Genomic DNA, 22,908 nt, shown 5'->3' with positions numbered 1-22,908 from the left:
CAGAAATGCGAGTCACAGATCTCACGAACGCAGTTTGGATTCAGGGATGCGTTAGGTACAAGAGAAGCCTTGTTCGCGGTTCCGGTATTATTTCAAAGGTATTTATGTATGCTTTATCGACTACCGGAAAGCTTTCGACAGAATAAAGCACGATAAGCTCATGGATATACTAATGGTAACTGATCTGGATAAAAAAGACCTTCGAGTAATCAAGAACATATACTACAACCAATCAGCAACCATTCGGGTGAAAGACCAACTTATAGAAGAAGTTGCAATAGAGAGAGGAGTACGACAGGGCTGCATATTTTCTCCCCTATTATTTAACCTCTATTCGGAACACGTCATGAGCCAGGCCTTAAAGCATATCGAAGAGGGTATTCTCATAAATGGTGAGCGCCTAATAACATCAGATATGCAGACGACACCATCCTCTTTGCAGACAGTTTAGAAGGTTTACTGACACTAGTAACGCAATTGTGGAGAATCAGTCAAGAATACGGGCTAGATTTGAACATCAAGGAAACAAAGTACATGGTCATCAGTAAGAAGCATATTCCACCTAGTCAATTACTGAAAGATCAGCAACAAATACTACAAGTGCCCCGTTACTACTATTTAGGAAACACCATAAACGACCAATGGGACCACTCAGTTGAGATAAAACAAAGAATTGAAAATGCCAGGTCAGCATTTGTCATAATAAGCAAGATATTTAAGACCCACGACCTACCCTTAAAAACGAAAATCTGTTTATTGAGATGCTACGTGTTTACAGTGCTGCTCTATGGGGTTGAATCATGGACACTAATCGAGGCATACATGGAAAAACTCGAGTCGTTTGAGATGTGGTGTTATAGACGGATACTGAGGATCTCCTGGGTGGACCGAATAACAAACATTGAGATTCTACGTCGGATGGATAAAACATGTGAAATTATATCCACAGTGAAACAGCACAAGCTAGAATATCTTGGACATATAATGCGAAACGATCATAGATATACCTTGATGCAACTTATATTACAGGGAAAGGTCTACGGAAAGAGGGGACCAGGAAGAAGAAGAATATCTTGGCTCCAGAACTTACGAAAATGGTTTTCCTTGACCACTTCAGGACTATTTCGAGCTGCGGTCAATAAAGTTAGAATTGCCATGCTAGTAGCCAACATCCGTAACGGATAGGCACCACAAGAAGAAGAGTTTTCGTTTAGTGGAATAAATAGCTTCACGCAGAAGCGCAAAACTGGCCTTTCTAAGAGTTTTTTCTTAGAAGAATCTTTTATCTTCCAAATTATTTCTAAGAATTTGGAAGATAGAAGAAGAAGTATGGTGTTTAAGTTTTAGATTTAGAGAGCAAATAAAATTCCTCCTCGTAGAGGCGAATAAAATGTTCCGAAAGATTTCCGCGGTTAGTACAATAAACCTAAAGCTAAGATTAATACTATTACAAGAATTGATATTATACTCAACAGGCTTTCAGGTTGAACTGCGTCGATTATCACTGCGCCGAGCTTTCGACATCCTTTCTGATGTCTTCTTCAGGGCTTCCGAGGCCTGTCTCTCGAGACCCCAGACACTACTTTCTTCTTTAAACAGAAGCTTTTCAGAAGCAGAAGAAAGCTTTTCTTCTCTACATCAAAGGTGTCGCTGACAAAATTCACAAAATTCTTAAATCAAGAGGAATAAAGACAATATTTACCCCCCAACAAAAACTTTCATCTCTTGTCCGATCAATCAAAGACAACAGTCCAAATCAACAACACGGAGTTTATGCAATTTCTTGTGCAGACTGGCCCCGATCTTATATACGTCAAACAAATCGTAGAATCCAAAATAGGATTTATGATCATTCCATTTCTGTTCTCAATTTCGGTTCAATTTCAGCTTAAGTCAACATCATCTTCATATAGGTCACAAAATTGATTTTGAAAACTCCAGAACCATAGCCCCCACCCACTTCTATAAACCAAGAATTATCCGAGAAATCATAGAAATTGTAAAAAGCCAAATTGTCTCAATAAAAGAGATGACGGCATCCGGTTACCTTCGACATGGAGAACTCTCATAAAGAAAATATCGTCCGTTCACCCTCCAATCAAAATCCCGCCGCCAAAAATTTTCGCACCAACCCGAACACCAACCACCATCCAAACCACATCATCATCGACGGCATTAATGATCCGTCCGCTGTTCTCAGTGGCAGTAATGCATTGATTAGTGATCAATGTAGTAGTGTCTGGAGGCTCGGAGACTGAGACCTCGGAAGCCCTAAAGAAGACATAAGCCTGTTAAGTTTATTATTATAATATTAGTATTATATATTAATAGTATTATTTATTATTATAATATTAGCTTTAACAGGAATTAATATTAAACTCGACCATCTTTCGGGTTGAACCGCGTCGATTATCATTGCGCCGAGCTTTCGACATCCTCTTTGATGTCTTCTTCAGGACTTATCAGGGGGTCTCAGTCTTCTGAGCCCCCAGACACTATTACAATGATCATTAACCAATGCATTACTGATACTGAAGGTTGTTTATTCATGATTTCACTATATGCGCTAGGGTGCGCTGTCCATGTAGCAGTGTGATTGTTTTGTTCCGCCAGTCTATAGAGTTCTAGGCATTTCCAGACTAGTCTAGAGTCCACCTTAGACCTAAATGAAACCTGTCTCCGCCCACGGAATGAATGGTTCCGGATCATTGTATTTATTTAATCGAGCAGTGAAGTAATTTTACTGTGTTGAGTTCCTACCAGAACATGATTGATTACTATGAATACCGTAGGGTTCGTAGAGTTCGGAGGGAGTATTGTATTTGTAACATGTTGAGTATGTTTGTTATTTGGGAAAATTGTTTTAATAAACATAAGGAGATTATTATATTTAAAACACACAGCGCAAATAGTGCTGTCTGTTTTAAAGCGATTTGTAATTAAACACAACAAAGAAACTTTTTTTTTAATTTCGAATTTATTTTCGATGAAAAAAACAAAAATAAAACAAAGGAAATGTATTATGTTCGATCTTATTCAACAACTTAAACTACCATGACTTCGAATTGCACAAAAGTCCCTTGATTTTACCACTTCATTTAGCCGTAAAACACTTTCTTTTGCAGTTACGTGTATAGCCTTGTCCTCCACTTTTAAAATTAGCACAAGCTGCTTCTCTTAACGATATTTCATCAGTTGTAATCTCATCCATGGAAAGTAATTTTTCTTTACAAATTGCGAACTGATTACGCGTAAAAAGCTGCTTGAAGGTACTATTTTTGTTTGCTAATTCATAATGGTGCGAATCCTCTCTTTCAACAACAACCGCTAATACATTTCGTGGGTCTGTGTGTAATACATTTTTCGCACATATTAGAAGACATAACTGCTGCTCCCACGCCATCTGTTGATTCTGAAGCATCTGCATATGTTTGGAAAACATTTGTATAGTTTGATAATAATTTTTACAGATTTTGGTGTATTATATTATGGTTAGTAGTATGTTTGTCCAATGAAGTTAAGGTAGTTATTATTTTAGGTACTTCCAATGTCCATGGTGCAGCAGGTTCGAAACTAATAGGAAAGCAAGGAGGTAAGGTGGTGTTAAGAGATGAGAGATCCATTTTGATTCGGTGGTAGAAATGTTTGTGTATACGTGGTTTATTGGAGCAAAACGTCGATAATCGATTAAGGTGATCATATTTAAAGGTGTCGTTGTTAGGATTTGCATTTGATTCAATTGCGTAGGTTAACTTTAAGTACATTCTTCTGTAATTAAATGATTGTTCAGCTGCTTCGAAATACAGGCTTTCTATTGGTGTGGTTCTGTAACCTTCCAAGACAATATGGAGTGCAGTATTGTAGATTGTATTCAAAATTTTAAGGAAAGATTTATTAGCCGAAGAATATGCTACCGCACCATAATCTAATTTAGATCTAGTTAGTGTTCTGTAAATGGAGAGCATAGTTCGTCTATCTGCCCCCCAGTCTTTTTTAGACAATTATTTAAGGATATTAAGTCTTGCTTGGCTTTCGATTGCAAATTTTTTAGTATGTTTTTCAAATTAAGATGTTGATCGAATGTCATTCCTAAAAATTTTACATTATTTTTTCTAACTAGAAGATTGTTATATAGGCAGTGAAAGTGGAGGGCGATTAAAGTAGCTTTTTTCTGAAAATGATATAAATTGTGTTTTTTTCTGTAGAAAATTGAAATCCACAACTTTGCAACCATTTCTCTAGTTGATGTAAAAACGTTTGTAGCATATTTGCGATTTTTTCCGTATTTTGACTTCTCGCATAGATAACAAGGTCGTTTGCGTATAAGAGAACTTTCAATGGTGAGTTCATACGGGCTAAGACATCATTTTTTATTGCTACTAACAAAAGTGTAGGGCTTAAACTGGTCCTTGTGGAATACTATTCTCTAGTTTTGTTTTTGGTGATAACATGCCATTAGTTTTAAGTTTGAATGATCGATTTACTTATAAATTACTTTTCTAAAATTAAAATAAACATTGTTCTAATCCAAATTAAACTAAATGAAATTTGTTCCTACGTTGAGATTTTATGAATTTGCATATTTTTGTGATACCTCGTATAATTTCAAGGAGAAAAAGTTATCTTAATGTTAGTCTTAGTTGTTATAACAAAATGATAATCATTTTTTGAAAGATCTGGTACTTGTAAATAACAAATTTTAATATTTCGGAAATACTAATGTTTCTCAAATAAAACTTATCTAAATTTAAATAGTTATAGATAAAAGGATAAACATTCAGAATTCATACCGTTTCTCCATATTATATGCAACCAAAGAGGCAACTACGAAAGCAAATTATCTCATAGTACCTGACATTCCCATTGACGGCACCACTGAATCTAAAACACAGGTAAAATAATTACAGGTAACAGCATTTGACTCGATCGTGTCGTGCGAGTAAAGTGTATGTGAGTAAGAGTTTATAGTGCTCCGTGAACCCTGTATAATTAAAACCTTGTGACTCGTATAGTGTTACACAAAAGCTAACAAAAATGCCAAGGATTATTTACTAAAAGGATACTATTCACTCATAACAGGTACAAATATATTATTTACTAATAGTTCTTTTAAAAATGGTACACGTCTACAATTGCTCCAATTTTTTTTTCACGGTCTGTCACCTATGAAAAATAAATACACGAAACACAGAATCGTTTATCTTGTTATCCAGTAATATTATTATTTTCTATTTGTTGTCTTAACTGTGTAAAACCGCTTGTGGGACAGCAGAGGTCAAGCAATCGGGTTCCATGTCCTTGTAGAATTCTTTGGGTTCCGTTCCGATGTACCGGTACCTTAGACTTGTGCCTCTGATTCCTATAAAGGTGTGCCAGAGCCTGCTCAAGAAAATTTTCCGCCCCTTTGGATAATTTCCATTGAAACTCACATTTCTATCAAATATCTCAAATCTAGTTGAAACAGTTTTCTTAACTGTTCAAGCTGCTTTAAAATTCACAGACAACAGAATAATTTGCTTTGAATTACATTTAGTAAATATATAAACATGTTTATTTTATTACAACAAAAGTTGTATAATGTAAGTACCTAATGTGAAAATTGTTATTCGTTAGGTTCAACTACTTAAAGGAATAATTGAATATTATAAATATTTATTAGATGCGAAAACACTAACGATTTGTTACAGTACTAGAAATTAATAAAAAGGCACAATAAACCTGGAATGGTATATTTTACTTCAAGTGGGAAATGTGAATTGCACACGTGTTGTATACAATACTTATTCTATGACTACAATTATGTATAAAACTGATTTTGTTTTGTTTTTTATGAAACTAAGTCAACAAAATATTGTGCAATCTTAGCCCCTAAAGCTCTTTAATATTTACTTCCCACGAGGACCTGGAATATGTCAAACTTGTTTTTATTGATATATATATATATATATATATATATATATATATATATATATATATATATATATATATATATATATATATGTAAATACTTTTTTCTTTGGACTACTATATATATATATATATATATATATATATATATATATATATATATATATATATATATATATATATATATATTTGGAGATGTAGCTTTAAAACCAATATATTTGAATAAGTTATATACTAACATTTAAACCGTTGCGTTGTGCAATATGTTCGGCCGTTTCTTCTGCATTTTTGCAGAATATACATCTTTGCTCTAGCATCCAATTCGAAGATCTCTAATCGAGTTCAGATTTCTGAAACTGTAGCCAGTAGGAAGTCTTAGTAACATTTTTACTTGCCATTGTTCTATTTTCATATTTTCTCAGTAGACTACACTAAGTTCCTTTTTCCATCTACGGAGTTTTTCCGAGACGCGACTTTTTGGTACACCTCAGAATATCTTTGGTGCGATAAAAGATAAAAGTAATAGATTCTTCTTTATTAAGACTATCGGCAAGTCCGATAAAAGAAGTACTACCTCCTTCTTTAAGCCAGCCTTAAGTTAAAAGCCAACAACGTTAAGATACAGGGAGAAAATTTTCGATCCTTTGAGATAAAGGATGGAAAGGAAGGAAAAGGCAGTCCGAGACACACGAATTAGAGACGGCGGTACTATTTACAATGGATGTACAATTTAGATCGATACAAATCTTAGCATACGCTGATGACATTGACATAATAGGGCGTAGCAAGCGATATGTTGAGCAATATTTTCTAGAATTGGAAACGGCGGCGAAACAGGTCGGTCTAGTCACCAACGAAGACAAAACCAAGTACACGTTAATTACTAAGCATTTGGAAGTCATATCTTTGAACGTGTTGACAGCTTCACATATCTTGGCTTGCGAGTGACTACTACCAATGAAACAAGCGAATAATTAAAAGACGAATAAACCTTACAAATAGGGCATACTATGGACTCCAAAGACAATTTCACTCAAAAAGTATCCAAAGAAAAACTAAAGATCTTTTTGTGCAGGGAATCGAGCGTAAGATACTCCGCAAAATATTTGGACCTATAAACGATCAAGGGAAGTGGCGCAAAAGATTTAGACCTGACTTAGATGGGCCGGGCACATAAAACGAATGCCTGACAACATGATTGTTAAAAAGCTACCGACAGGAACACCTGGATAGGAAGAAGAAACAGAGGCCGACCGCGAATTAGGTGGTTAGATGGAGTTGAGACCGACTTAGGAATACTGGAGATCAAAAGATGGCAACACGTTGCCAGAAACCGAACAGAATGGCGACTAATCTTAGAGCAGGCCAGATTCCACAGAGGATTATCGAGCCAAAGATGATGATGACCTCCTTCTTTTATTTTAAAGTTTTTTTTGCAATTCCAAGCTGTTAAAGACCTACAAGTGTCGTTAGAGTCTAGTTCAGCTTGGCTTTCAGATGTTTCAGACGTTTTTCAGGTACTTGTGCGCACAAAAATCTATTTGTACTAATTCTGCTTGAAATATCGTAGGAGTAGTTTCGATGACTATTAATATTTGAGTATTAGAACTATTAAACTCTATACCAGTTTTTGCACCATCAGTTATATCTTGTCAATTTAAGCGATTTCGTTGTGACAGCTCACACTGGTTTATGATGACATTTAGTGAAAGTGCAAAATCTTGCTTTACACATTGTTTGCGGGTATTTTCTTGACATACGTTCTTTCTATGCATAAAAGGTATCCTATGAGGTCGCAAGGTTCTATATACTGACCTTGTGTTAGCCTAAATGTACTTTTTAGAGTAATCTTTACATTTATATAACTACTTTTGGCTAGTCTTTCATTTTCCATCTTGTCCCTAAACTAATGCCCTGTACTCGCTGTAGAGGGGTCGTTCTTGCTCATAAAGTTTATTTACGCATATTTTTTTGCGTAAAAAGATTGTCAGTTTTAGATTGTTAGGTTTAGATTTTAGATGATTATTTCGCACTCTTATTTCCTCGGTTCTCGCCAAAGTTTCGAACTACTCCTGGTATTGATAGATTTGCTACACGGCCGTTTAAATCTCCACAAATAAACACTCCGTTCTTTAGTTTTATTTAGGATTCATTATTATTCTTTATTGAATTGTGTTCTTTCTTCTCTTACTTGTTTTTTTTCTTTTCTTAATAAAAAATAAGTGTTTCTTCTTTTCTTCCTTGCGCTGGTTCGTATACGCCTATAATACTTAAGTGACTTCTGTCAATCTTAAATCTTGTTATTATAAAGCAAAAAGTAAAAAATCCAAAGATTTCTACTTGTTTGAAACCAAAATTCAGATTCTCACCTAAATATATGCCTTCTACGATTTACAAAGTAAGCAGACGATGAATGGACCGACATGGGAATCTAAAATTGCATTCCACATCATATCGATTCATTTAAGTAAGAACCTTTCATGAACTGAGTTCTATTACTCAAAATACGAGTAAATAAAGATATAGAACAGACAGTTAAGATTTGATTTCACTTAAAGTGCCTCTAAAATGCGCTACAAATCTCTTATACGAATTTCGTCCTTTCAGGACTCATCAGAGCGACATTGATTTCACGTTTAGAGCTTCCTATCCTTAAAATATTTTGTAAGAAAGGGTGATTTTTAGAGATTGAAACAATGAAATATTTGAAAAATAATAAGAATGAGGAGATTTTGAATGATACACTCACTACATTAATCAATTAGAATTGAATTGAATTTGATAAAGGGTGGTTTTTAAAGGTTGAATAAAAAATGCATTCTATCACAAACTCAATTTGTAAGTAGCAAAATAAGTTTGATCTACTATCAATAGGCAATTTGTCGCCAGAAGTGACCAATCACGACGCAGATTGTCACTCTGGCCGGCTAATAACAGTCTTATTAACTGCTTTGTTATTGGCCTCCCGGCGGAAGATCGCTGCTAAATTGTAAACACGAAGTGTATAAAAAGGCAGCACATCTTCCGATGGGGATCTAGTCGTCTTATACCACTAGCTCCTGCCAGACCTTGTTTCTTCTTCTTCTTTTTCTTGTGCCACTCCTATCGGAGATTGGAAATCATCATGGCTATCCTGACCTTGTTTACAGCTGACCTAAAGAGTTCATTAGTGATACAGCCAAACCACTCTCTCAAATTACGCAACCATGATATTCTTCTACAGCCTGGACCTTGTTTGCCGAGTACCTTTTCTACGACTCTGCGTTTTATTATTACCTGAGTGAACATTTCTTTGATTTAAGATGACTTCGAAGACGATTCCAAAAGCTCTTTAGTATTTGAATTAATATGAACCCGTGTGGCTAGGATATTATTCAGGCCTACAGGAAGGTATAGGAACCGGAGTATCGACTGTTGGTCATTCTTTAGTCGAGGTGAAGAAAAGTATAATAGTAAACTCACTAAAGAAACTATCAGCTCGTAGTGAACATTCTCTGCATGGATAGGCATCGTTCTATGAGATAGGAAAGACAGTGTGTCTTATACCTATCTCAGATCGTGCCGAACTGGCACAGTATTCCACTGGACCACCGACGGTTAGGAGTGAATAAAAGTTCCAGGTGGACTTAGAATCGCTCCTCACTCGGTGGCCGAGCTGAAGTCGCGCTTCTCCGTTAGAAACCTTCTCGACGGAAATAATCAACGTCTTTACAAGACATAAGATTGTTTCCACAGGAGGTAACGTGCGATGCGTAGCCCCAACGTCGAAGTCGTCACTCCTACGGTGTTCTTATACACCTCGTGGGGTGTGTGCTTGTACACCGCAATTAGAATACTCACATTCAATACACGTAAGAAAACCCACTGTCAAGTAAGAACCATCGAAGTGTTAAAGCATTTTGAATTGTTGGTGGGCCTTCGAGGACTACAGAGCCACCGGTTAACTTCACGTGGAGTGTGGTACAGGCACACACAAGTAACCACGAAATCGAGGATGGAGGCGCCTTATGAGCGGCTGCCGAATTACATCCAGATACAGAAAATACCTCTGGAGATGCTACTACCGTATGACAAATTTAAAAGTTAGTAAGTATTGCAAAAATCTGAAGTTTTTAATCTTTGGTAAAAAAGAGCAGTTTTCACCCCTTAAAAACAAAAACCACACATTTTAATCATATATATTTTGAAGAAGAAGGTAAGTTAAGCTTATTTGCGTAATTTCAACAAAATCGGTGGGGTTCTTTAGAATTCTGAGGTTTTACAATATTTTACTGTGAAAGAATGGACTACTATTCTTTATACCAAATTAGTTGTCTTTTACGCACCTTTTCCGACTTTGCATAGTTCCGTCCGGTTCTTGGTTGTTAAAATTATGATAATTTTTGAATTTCTCTAGTACAGAGTACCAGACTGTAGAGTGGTTCCAAATTATTAAATAAATAACTAAGATATACAGAAGTATTTTCTGTTATATGTTATAAACTGTTTTAACTTTTTGTTGTAAAAATCAATCCCGTCATCTGGTATCCATAATAATATGCCTCCTTTTCAAAACGAGTTCCAAGTCGTATCATAACCAAACCGCTACTTCATGCTTTCATACAAATAAACATTATACGGTTATCTTTTATTTTTATCTTTAACAACTGCATGTGCTTAATTAACTGTATCCATAAACTTGATCGAATTTTTTTATTATCTTCACCATTATTTGATTTTTTTTTCAAATAAAGATTTACCTTCCATACATGATAGATTTATGTGAATATTTTAATCTGCACAAACGTTGTATATTTTAAAGTATGGATTAAAGTAGTTTTAAGGATTTCAAATTCAAAATTTTTTCACATTTAAATTTATCATTTCACATTTAAATTTGACATTTTAAATTATAAAAGTCAATTATTAACAAAGACTCAACCTGTTGCTGCTCCGGTCGATTACCGGTGATCGTTTCCGTGCTCATTCTTTTATTTTTCTTGTAGGTGTTCGTTCGTGGTTGTTGTTTTTTTTTTGTTAGTACCCCGTTTAGTCATACTCCGTTCTTCAGGGTGTAGGCACTTGTGTGTATAGTTTGTTTCACGAAAAATGGTTGAGTGCTTAATGGTTACCTGAGTTGATCTTATTGTGTATACAAAAGTATCTCAATAAACTACCGAAGTAAACAGGGTCGCACTTCAGAAAGTTTGTTATTTAATATACTTCATTGGTAGCTGTGTAATACACGATTATAAAAATTTATTAAATTATTTCATATGGTATTTTCAGGTTGTTCAAGTGAATATACTTGATAATTGAACAATTTTTAACATGAAGAAAGTAGTTTTTTTGTTCTACGTGAATAATTGTAGTATATGGATCTAAATTCAGAAAGGTACTTTCCTTCACACTTTTTACAGGCTTAGGACTGTCAGCAAAAAACTGGCGTGTTTAAAAGTTTTTGCTCTTCCTAATCGGATATCGTTAAAAATGTAGAGTAATAATAGTTCTATTTACAGTATATACATACAAACGAATACATAATGTACAAAAAATAGATGAATTGAAAAAAAAAATATAGAAAAATATATACAAGTTAATATTTACAAAAAAAAAAATACCCAAAATAACCAAAATATATTTATGAATTCCTAAATACCTAATTCTGTTTCGCTGTCGCTATCCTCTTCAAGATTAATAAGAATTGGTTTAATTATGTGATTCAAAGTAACATATGAATTTTCTACGTTCATTACATGGCGTACTGAATTTTTCCAACTTGCTGGGGAGATATCATTAACACATTTCCTTATTAATTCGACTACACTACCACTTAAAGTCGGAGAAACATTTTGTGACCTAACATTTGACTTTAGTTGGTGCCACATATGTTCTATGGGATTAAATAAACAATAGTAGGGCGGAAGCCGTAACACTGTATGTCCCATGTCCTCGGCCAATGCGTCACAAACATATACTTTTTTAATAGAAAATGATTTTAACACTTCTAACAGTTCATTTTTTAAATAACTTTCTTCAAAATATATATCGTTTTCTAACAGGTAGTTTTGAATTTCAATTTTCGTGTTATTTGCACTTGGAGACTTATGTAATTGACGACTGTGGTAACTTGCATTGTCCATTACTATCAGACTATTTTGAGGAAGGTTAGGTATAAGACAATTCTTAAACCATTGCTCAAAAAGCTCTGCCGTCGTATCCTCATGGTAGTCCACGCAGGAGTCTTTAATGTTCTTTGCAGAAAGCCATAAGGTATTTGGGACCCAACCATTTTCTGATCCTGCATGTAAAATTGTTATTCTTTTCCCTTTGTTTGATGGAGGTTTTGTTTGACACCTGTTGGAAGAATCGGACCATCCTTTGGATGGTGTTTCATGAGTGTCAAACCATGTCTCGTCCAGATAAATTATTGGTCGATCTTCTGTACGGTACTTTCTTATGGAAGTTATATATTCAAAACGCCACTTTTGTAAACGATGGGACTCCATAAGCACTTGCCTTTTGTCAATTGTACGATATCTGAAGCCCATTTTAGACAAAATCCTCCAAAGACTAATGCGGCTACAGTTTATTTGTGTATCATCATTAGTAAGCCGTTGTTTTAAAGCATCTAATGTAGGTATCCGTTGCTCTTCGAACATTGTGTAAATTTTTCGTCTTATTAAGTCCTTATCACTTTCGTCAATACATTTGGTAGAACCGGCATCCTTACGCTTCTTTCTTGACTTAATGGGATTTGATGTAATTCTTTTCATGTGGTTAGAGGTATTTTCGTTAAATCAGATATTTCACTGGCAGCAGTATTAGCAGCAAGTCCTCTTGTAAGTAAAGAACTATATATTGTTTTTACGATTTCTCTAGCGTCAGCAGATAAATGCTTTTTCTTTGCTGGAACACTGGAAGAAGCACCATCAATGTTTTTCCACGGACGCCACATAATGCTGTTTTATAGGTATAAATAGGTATAACACTGGTAACACTTGTAACACTTTCAACTAAATGAAACAAAAAGTGTATTTAAAAATTTCTCATCGGTTTTATATACTTTTACAAATTATACAGAATAGAGGGAACCTGTATAATTATTCCAGGAAATACTTAACGATCAACAAATTTATTGTGGTCATTAAAAGATCAACCATTGATAGTGAAACTCACTGTTAAAATGTTTACAACTTTATGAAATAAAATGTATTCTAATCGTTTTTATAATTTTATACGATTTTTTAATCGTTTTTATATTACTAGGAATTTATTATACAAACAAGATAACGACACTCCACAGTAGCTTCAGTTTTACCTGAATACTTACCTGCTCAACTAATGTTGACTAAGCTGGGGTACTTGCGGTCGGGTTTTATTGCAATCATTAAGCACTCAACCATTTTTCGTGAAATAAACTATACCAAGACCAAGTCATTATTAACCGTCTCCGAATAGGACATTATATACTTACACATGATCATATCTTTAGCAAAGAAGCTGCACCTACAGCACTATATGCACCTACATGTAACTCTTCACTCTCAGTTAACCACGTCATTCTAGAATGCCCATTAAACCAGTAAGAAAGAATAGCAAATTCGCTTAGTAGACTAATCAAGTTAGTAAAAAATAAGATTTTCTTCGTCACAACTCTATAAACGGGTTCAACAGTTGAAATGTGTAGTATGAGATATTACAAAAAGACTCTCATGTAGGGATTCATCAATTTTTTAGGGGAATTAGTTTTAAAAAACAATCAAAACCTCAAACTAATTATTTTGCTTATTACTTAAAAATTTGTCTATTTAGAGATTTAACGTCAACAGACAACAAAAAAGATACACAAAATGAGATATGCTAAATTAAAATCGAATCATAAACGATGATAAAGTTATAGCAAAATGAACAACAAATTCGCTGTTTTTGAATATTGTTAATAACTTTAAAATTTGTATAAATGTACCTGAACTTATAGGTCTTATTGTGTTTGAATTGTGTGCAAAAGATGGGCCAGATCGGTTGAATAGTTTTTGCGAAATTTAATTTGTTTATAAGATTTTTTGAAAATCGTGCTAATTTCTCAAGCCAATCGAAATAATTTGAATCAATGTATCTCAATAATCCTACGACCTTTAGGAGCCAATAAAGTCATTTTAAAAAAATCACTGTAACGTTAATTAACCACATTAAGGGATGAAATTTACTAATCTTTTAAGAGAAAAGTCGAAGGTTTTTAACTAAATTTTTAGCAAACAAAATTATTGAATATTGTTTAAATAGAGGTGTTGTAAACAAAGAGTACTTTTCATTCTGTCTAGAGTAAAAGGAGTGGGGCTAGACGAATGAAGGCCCAGCCGCGGTTTGTGTAGGTCGCTTTTGAGATAAAATTTGTTAGTGGCCATCGTGACGTGCAATAAGGAGTGTTTATTGAGAAAAAATAGATGTGTGATATAAATTTGGTATACAAATATATAATTATTGTTTTCCTAATATATAATGCAAAATCTTCAGGTGCATATACACTATATGAAGTATTAAGTCAATGGTTTTTGTAATCATCTTTTTATGAATCCCTCAAAGATGGTCGTTTTTCAATTTCGTCGATAAATAGTTCACCATACACACGTCTTCACAAATCGACTCACTTTTGTGGACTAGCAAAATACGTTCCTATCGAAGCATCAAGGACAATAAACGCGTTGTATAAAAGCAGCAATTTAATTCAACGTACTTATAAAACGCATACCGAAAAACGGACGCATAAATACGGCCTTAGACGAATAACTGAACTAACTTTATCGATCTCCATCAGGAATTCCCAATTTTATGAAATAGGAATTACAGAGAAGCGAAAACGGTTTAGTCTTTCTTCTTCTTCTTGCAGTACCGTCTCCTATCGGAGGTTGGCTACCATCACAGCAATCTTTACTTTGTTGGCTGCAGCTCTGAACAACTGTATTGAACTGCACCCATACCACTCCCTTAAATTTCGCAACCAGGAAATCCTCCTACGTCCCACATTTCTCTTTCCCGAGATTTTTCCTTGAATTATGACTCTAAGCGGAGAGTACTTTTCTCCTCTCATTATGTGGCCCAGATATTCCAGTTTTTTCGTTTGTATGGTTTTTATTACTTCGCATTCCTTCCCCATCTTCAGCAGAACATCTTAATTTGTTACTCTTTCTGTCCATGGTATTTTCCACATTCTCCTGTAACACCACATCTCGAATGCCTCAATGATTTTGATGTTTATCTTTTTCATTGTCCAGGCTTCCATGCCGTACAGCAGAACGGAGAAAACATAGCACCTTAACATTCTCGTTCTTAAGTTTATATTTATGTCCCGGCTGCAAAGGAACTTTTTCATTTTGACAAACGATTGTCTCGCTATCTCTATTCGCCCCTTGATTTCTCTTGTCTGGTCATTAGTATCAGTGAAGCAAACCCCTTTGTAAATAAATATTTGTAGGACGTAACTCTTTCAACTGGCTGATTATTTATGGTTAAATTCACATTGGTGTATAGCTTCTTTGTTACAATCATGAATTTAGTCCTTTTGATGTTCAGTCCTAGACCATACCTTTTGGTATGGGTGTTTATGTTTTCCATCAAAAACTGTAAATTTGCTAGGTTATCTGTTACTATTAGCGTGTCATCAGCGTATCGTATATTGTTAATTAACTCTCCGTTAATGTTCATACCAATGTTTTGCTGTAGGAGCGCTTCCTGACATATTGTTTCGCTATATATATTGAATAATAGTGGAGAAAGCATACAACCCTGACGCACACCTCGACGAATCTCAATTTCTTCGCTTAACTCATTATCAACTTTGATTTTTGCTGTTTGTCCCCAGTACAAACTGGATATGATGTTAATGTCGCGACTGTCGATGTTTTTGCTTCTTAGGATTTCATACAGCTTTTGGTGTCTGACTTTATCACACTCAGACCAAACAAAGCTTCCCGTGTTCCCAGTCCACCTCTGAATCCAAACTGTGTGGCGCTTATGTCCTCTTCTAATTTATTAAATATTCTTTTGTGAATTATTTAAAAAAATATTTTTAGTGTGTGGCTCATCAATGCTATAGTTCTGTGGTCTGAAGTTTGGTTCTGGTTTAGTCTTTTATTAGTAGTAAAGAGTAAAACATAAAACATTAAGTATTCGTTAGTGAACGACACTAAGCATAAGACGTGTTCTTTTTTAGAAAAAAAGAGTTAAGAAAAAAAGTAGATACGCCTAGTATTTAAGAAATCTCTCTATGTAGTAAATGTAAACACTTAAATAGAAATAAATGATTGAAACAAATCTTTTTTTATTTTGAAAAAGATTCCAAAGTAAATTGTCAAGATTCCTGGTTTTTGAGTAAAAATAATATGAAACAATAGGAAAATAAATAATAAAAATTCACGACAACTTTGATCTATAATACCAATTTAACATTTAAACCGCGTATTTGTAATAGAGAGCGCTACTCTTAGTAATTACGCTAGATATATCAAAGAATAAACCATTTTTTTTTTCAATGGAGCTTGCGTATAATTTTTTGGAGATTAGTAGTTTTTAGACGATTTTCGACCTGGTTGTTGGTAGATTGTATATTCTCTAAAAATATATGGTCTTCTGTGGTATTATTGAATCGATTTTTATCACATGTCTAGACTATTTTACTTTTCGACGTTTAACCAGTGACGGATCCAAGGGGGGGGTCACGGGGGTCATGACCACCCCCAAAACAAAATTAAATATCAATCAAATAATCCTAAAAAAAAAAAATAATTTAAAACCCATCAACCCTATAAGCAGAAAGTCAAGAGTTGAAATGATTCAAACTCATTTATTCTAGGGGTAAGTGTAGAATTATACGGAAGCCTTTTTAAATTGCTCTTTAAAAAATCAACAATTGTAAATACAGTAATACCAAATTTTGTCAATTCTTCATTTGAGTGCCAAAGAATCGTTCGATTATCGATGAGATAGAATTACCGCCCCCACATTATTGTTCATTCAATGTACATGACTTTTCGTACGAAATCAGCACATTTTTATTTTGTATTAGATATTTGATACGATAAGATAGAGTTTATTAGGAATGTTAACTTACTTACTTAACTTCGGTTTATACTTATTTATCTTTGGTTTGTTCCTGATTTTGTAGCTATAGGATAGGTGAGTTTAAATTAGTTGTCTTTAAAATACCTAGTTTAAATTGACAGTCCTTGATTTTTCAGTTTTTATATTTTAATAACTTTCCTTTGGTTTAATAGCCTTGTACACTTGATTTTACTATCATAGAGTATGTGGGTATATATTATTTTTGTTTGTTTAAGTTTAAGACCCCTTAATGTTGTACCCTTTTTTGCACCCGTAGGGTATTTGGGTTTTAATAACTTCTCATTGGTTTAATATATCGCAAAATAATTATTGACAAAATGGTTCCCTTACATGAGGCACAAATCATATCAATCGTAAAGGTGCAAAAATCTAAATCCTGTATCAAAATCACCCTCAAGACCCATGACCCCCTCTGACAAAAATTTTTGGATCCGCCACTGCGTTTAACTGTGCAAAATATTTGCGATTATACGTCGATGAATACATTAGCTAATCATCATCCCAAGATAATCACATTGATTAGAAAAACGTTGGCTTTCAAATCATTGTAATTCTGAACTTTGTAAAACCTATCAATTTTGTGTCTAAGGTCCGCTTGCCATTATGCTAATTTCGATTTAGTATGAAAAATGTGTGTTTGTGTTTGCAACTATCTTAATTTTAATTAGCTTTTTCATAAGAATTTCTTTCCTGAAGCTACACTTTGACTTTACGTAAAAAGTGCAAATCATGGTGTTTTGTTTGGGTAAACTGCTGATATATTGTCGGAATAAAGGTATTCCTAAAATCGTCCTGAAACTTCAGTAATCTTGGATTCGCAAAATATAAATAAAATAGAAAACAATAACACAACGTATTAAGAGCTGTTTTAATTGTAAGTCTCAGAGACCTCACAGTGACGTGTGACAATATTTCCACTGTCATTATGGGTCAAGTTATAATTCAGTAATTTTAATTCAAATCAATATTCATAACAAGTTGGTTCTACTTACGATGTACTTATAATTATGTTTAAAATAGACTAGGAACTAATCTAAATAAATGATAAATTAGTTAAGAAAATAAAAACTTTAGGCATATAAAGTCGTAAAATGGTTGCTTATGCATTTAAATCGAATCATTAAAATTTTTATTTTAAACTGTAGAAAAGTCGAACATTGGGAGCAAGATAAACTAAATAACTTAACTAGCTATATAAAATATTCATAGTTGTAAACATTTTATAAAATGTCATCCTTATGGTTAATTTGCCTGTATATAACCGCTTCAGTTTAATTTATTGCAATTCTTTCTTGTGTCCTGATGCATAACTTTCCCTAATTCGTCAGCTTTCTTATTTGTGGTATTTTCTTTAATTAGTCTGTAGTTTTTAAGATACGCATTTAAATATCTATTCAAATAAAAATCGGATTTAGTTTAGGAAGTAATTTTTACTTGGACATTTGATTATTAACCCAGTCACAAAAATCTTAAACTTTGTTAGTACATCTCTTGGTACAGCAATCGTTCCAATGCTGAAAATGAGTACAGTTATCTTAAATATTAATTATTTATATTAATCTGAATAATAATATTAATAATAATAAGAATAATAATATAATAATAATAATATTAATAATAATATTAATCTGTGGCCCACTGTGGTTTTGTCTAGCGATGAACCCCCTATCCCAGATACTGAACTCAACTGACACAGGTTTTAGCATCAAAAATAACACCACTGTTGTTGCAAAGCTTAATCATCTATTGTATATGGATGATTTAAAACTACTAGCTTCCACTCGAAGTCACCTGGATCAGATGCTAAAAACAGTAGAAAATTTCTCTAATGATATTAGTATGCACTTCGGTCTTGACAAGTGCCGTGTCTTAAATATAATCAAAGGAAAGGTTCAGCCCGGCGGATTCGATATGCAAAACGGCCAGAACATCGAGGCCATGGGTGAAAATGATATGTATAAATACCTCGGAATAAAGCAAGCGCGGAAGATTGACCATAAGCAAATGAAAACTGAGATAACTACTGAGTTTATACGAAGGGTAAAACAGCTGCTTCGTTCACACCTTAACAGTAAAAATTTGTTTAAGGCACTAAACACCTACGCATGTTCCGCGCTTAGCTACTCATTTGGTATTGTTAAGTGGACAAAAACCGATATAGAAAATCTTCAGCGAAAAGTACGAACACACCTCACAAAGGCACAAAAACACCATCCTCGAAGTGCAGTAGAAAGAACTACATTACCGCGGCATTTAGGAGGACGAGGGCTTATGGATATAAGTGAGCAACTAGAAAAACAAATTACTAATTTAAGAACTTATTTTCAGGTGCAGGCTGAGACATCTACTCTACATCGCGCGATTTGCGCAGTAGATGATACAACACCGATCAAACTGAGGGAACCAGAAATGCGCATAAACCATCTTAATAAGGACGAAAAAATGCGCATCTGGATGGGTAAACCTCTGCACGGGCGACATCCCAATGAGGTCAGTCAAGACCATGTCGACAATATAGCGTCGAACTATTGGCTGACATCAGGAAAGATGTTCCCTGAAACAGAAGGTTCACTACTGGCCATTCAGGATCAGGTTATACCAACCAAAAATTACCTAAAATATATCGTCAAAGACCCTCAGGTCAAAAATGACAAATGCCGATATGGGTGTCAAGCTCAGGAAACCATCCAACATCTTACCGGGGGCTGTCAGGCATCTGCTGCAACTGAATATAAGGAACGGCACGACTCAGTAGGAAAGATCATTCATCAAGAGATAGCTATCAAACTGGGACTTCTTCAAACAAACCATCTTCCATATTATCAATACGTTCCTGAGAGTATACTTGAGAATGACAACTACAAGCTATACTGGGACCGCACTGTGCTCACAGATCAAACAGTGGCACATAATAGACCGGATCTCATACTTGTTAATAAACTAAAGAGACAAACAACATTAATTGATGTGGCGATACCCAACAACAATAATCTTCGTGTTAAACAGAACGAAAAAATCGCCAAATACAGGGATCTGGAAATTCAAATACGAAGACAGTGGAGAATGGAAAGTACCCAGACAATACCTATTATTCTCTCTACTACTGGAGTCATTCCAAAAAACCTCCTAGAAAACATAAAAAAGCTAGGTCTGAATGAACATCTCTACAAGACCATCCAGAAAGCTGTACTACTCTCAACGTCCAGATGTGTACGAAAATTTCTGGGAGATACTCCAGCATACCAAGTCACCTAGGGCTCGATAACACGGAAAGAGTCCCACCAGAGCTCAATCCTTTTGATACCGTAGGTATCTGGGATGAGTGAATTTTCCCCTTAGAGGGAGTGTGAGCCGTATGGCTAAATCTGGATATTAATCTGAAATATTAATAAAGCAGTCTCACTTAAAAAATATGTTGAAAGACCTTGAAAAGAACGAGTATATAGTTGCATTATTAACTAACTAACTACCAAGGATTTCCACAGTTTTCACTGTCTTCCTTCACTCAACCGTTTTCTCCAATTTTCCCTGTCATTCCAGTCTCCATCTCGCAGGGTTCTTTTCTCCATAGCCTCGTCGATTTCATCTCTGAATGACCTTCGGGGTCTTCCTCTCTTTCTTCTTCCAATCGGGCTCCATTCTGTGATTTTGTTTATCCAGCGTCCTCTGTCCGCTCTTCTGACGTGGCCGTACCAGGATAGTCTCTTCTCCTCTATATAGTCGATTATGTCTGATTGCACTCCCATTCTCCGCTTAATCTCTGCGTTTTCAATTCTGTCTCTTTTTGTAAGTCTACAGCTTCTCAGGAACTCCATTTCTACTGCTCTTTTTCTACCTCTATTTCTCTTGTTTATTGTCCAGTTTTCGGACCCATATGTCAGGATACTTCTTGTCAGGGTATTATATATTCTCTTTTTTGTCTTTATCGTAATGTTCTTATCCCACAACACTGAGTTTAGTTGTCTTATACAGTTTCTTGTTTGTCTCAGTCTGTTGTTTATATCTTCTTCTGTTGTTCCCTGGTTCGATATTATGGTTCCTAAATACTTGAATTTATCTGTTCCATTTATTTGTCTTCCCTCGTCTATCTCTAGGTTTCTCATATCCTTGTTTTCTGTTGTTAGGTATTCGGTTTTCTCTAAGTTTATTTCCATTCCGTTGTTTTTATATTCTTCTTCTAGTTTTCTGAGCATAAAGCTGAGATCTTCTTCATCTTGTGCGATGACTACTTGATCGTCGGCAAAACTTAAGGTGTATAGGTATTCGTCTCTTACTGGTATGCCCATTCCTTCTCACTTTCTCCTCCATAGTTTGAGTGTCTTTTCTTCCAAGAATATTTTAAACAGAGTAGGGGACGTAGCACAGCCTTGTAGAAGTCCTTTTGTCGTCTTAAATGGATTGTAGGCTTTATTTCCACATTTAATATCTACTTTGTTTTCTTTGTATAGTGCTTTAACTGCTTTTATTAGTGTTTGTCGGATTCCGAGATCCTTCATTGCTTCCCTTAATTTGATTCTAGGTATTGAGTCATATGCTTTCTTTAGATCAACAAAGGCCAGATGGACCGGTCTACCTTTTGCCATTTTCTTCTCTATCAGTTGTTCTAATGTGTACGTATGATCTAGGCATGATTTTCCTACTGTGAACCCTGCTTGGTCTTCTCCAATTTTTCCTGTTATTTAAGTTTCTAGTTTTTCTTTAATAATTTTCCCATAAAGTCTACCTACCGACGATATTATACTAATTCCTCTATAGTTTTCACATTTTTTTCTGTTTCCTTTCTTATGCATGGATGTGATGTATGCTTGTGTCCATTCCGCAGGTATTTCTTCTCCATTTAGTCCTCTTTCGAACATTCTATGTAGCATGCGGAATAACTTTTCCGTTCCGTTTTTAATTAGTTCGTTTGGTATTCCTCCGGGTCCTTTGGCTTTTTTGTTCTTCAATGTCTTGATTGCTCTCTTAACTTCTGCCAGGCTTATTTCTATCTGGTCGTATGCCCCATTTCCTGCATGTTCTATATTCTCTTCCTGAAATTGGGGACGGTTTTCTGTAAGTAGTTCTACGTAGTATTCTTGCCACTCGTTTTCACTAATTTTGCCGATCTGGGTTTTCTCTGTCTTATTTCGTTGAAGTGCTTTTAATATTCGCCATGATTCTGAATTTCTCGTTCCTCCGATATGTCGTTCTATCTCTGTGCATGCTTGTTCCCATCGTTCGTTCTTTTCATGTGTTACTCTTTTCTTTACCTCTCTGTTTTTCGCTCTATATAGGTCTAAGTCTTCCTGTTTTTTGGTGTTTAGGTATTTTATGTGTAGTTTTTTCTTTTCTTTTATGCATTTCAATGTGTCTTCCCTTAATTTGATATTCTGATGGGTGTTCCTTTGGTCGTCTTCTCCAAGAGCTTCTAAGGCCGCTGAAATCAGGCAGGTTTTTATGTGTTCATGCATTTTATCTAACGTGTCGTATCTGAATTCTTCTAGTTTTTGGTCTAGTCTTCTTTTGTATAAATCTTTTATTGATTCTTCCTGCAATATATGTAATTTGAGCCTCTTTTCGTTTATTGTCGTTCCCGTTGTAACAATCGATGTATGTTTTTGTTTTGTCCAGATATAGGGGAATTCCATCCATGCCACCACAAGTTTGTGATCTGTTCCACACTCTGCCCCTCTTTTCACTCTGGTGTCTTTCACTTTGATGGAGCTTTTGTGGTTCATGATAATGTAGTCAATAATGGATCTTAGTTTTCTTGTCTCTTGAGTCCATGTGTACTTATGTATATTTTTGTGTTTGTAGAATCCGTTCATCCGTTGCATTATTTTTAGACTTAAAAAAACCCGCGGACGGGCAAATTCTCTCAGAGAAACTTAATGGATACAAAGTTCTGAATAAAATGACTTG

The 22,908-nt window shown here is 34.8% G+C and overlaps 1 protein-coding gene across 1 annotated transcript in view; it reads left to right on the top strand.

The window, feature by feature from the left end:
- The first annotated feature begins 4,803 nt into the window (after positions 1-4,803).
- ck (unconventional myosin-VIIa ck) overlaps positions 4,804-22,908 on the top strand; it is a 215,250-nt gene continuing 197,145 nt past the window's right edge. The window contains exon 1 of the mRNA XM_072532811.1: positions 4,804-5,079. The gene's annotated coding sequence lies outside the window, so the exon portion shown is untranslated. The remainder of the gene's footprint in view (positions 5,080-22,908) is intronic.

This window comes from Diabrotica undecimpunctata, chromosome 5 (assembly GCF_040954645.1).
Source record: "Diabrotica undecimpunctata isolate CICGRU chromosome 5, icDiaUnde3, whole genome shotgun sequence".
Lineage (NCBI taxonomy): Eukaryota > Metazoa > Arthropoda > Insecta > Coleoptera > Chrysomelidae > Diabrotica > Diabrotica undecimpunctata.
This window is presented reverse-complemented; position numbering and strand designations above follow the sequence as displayed.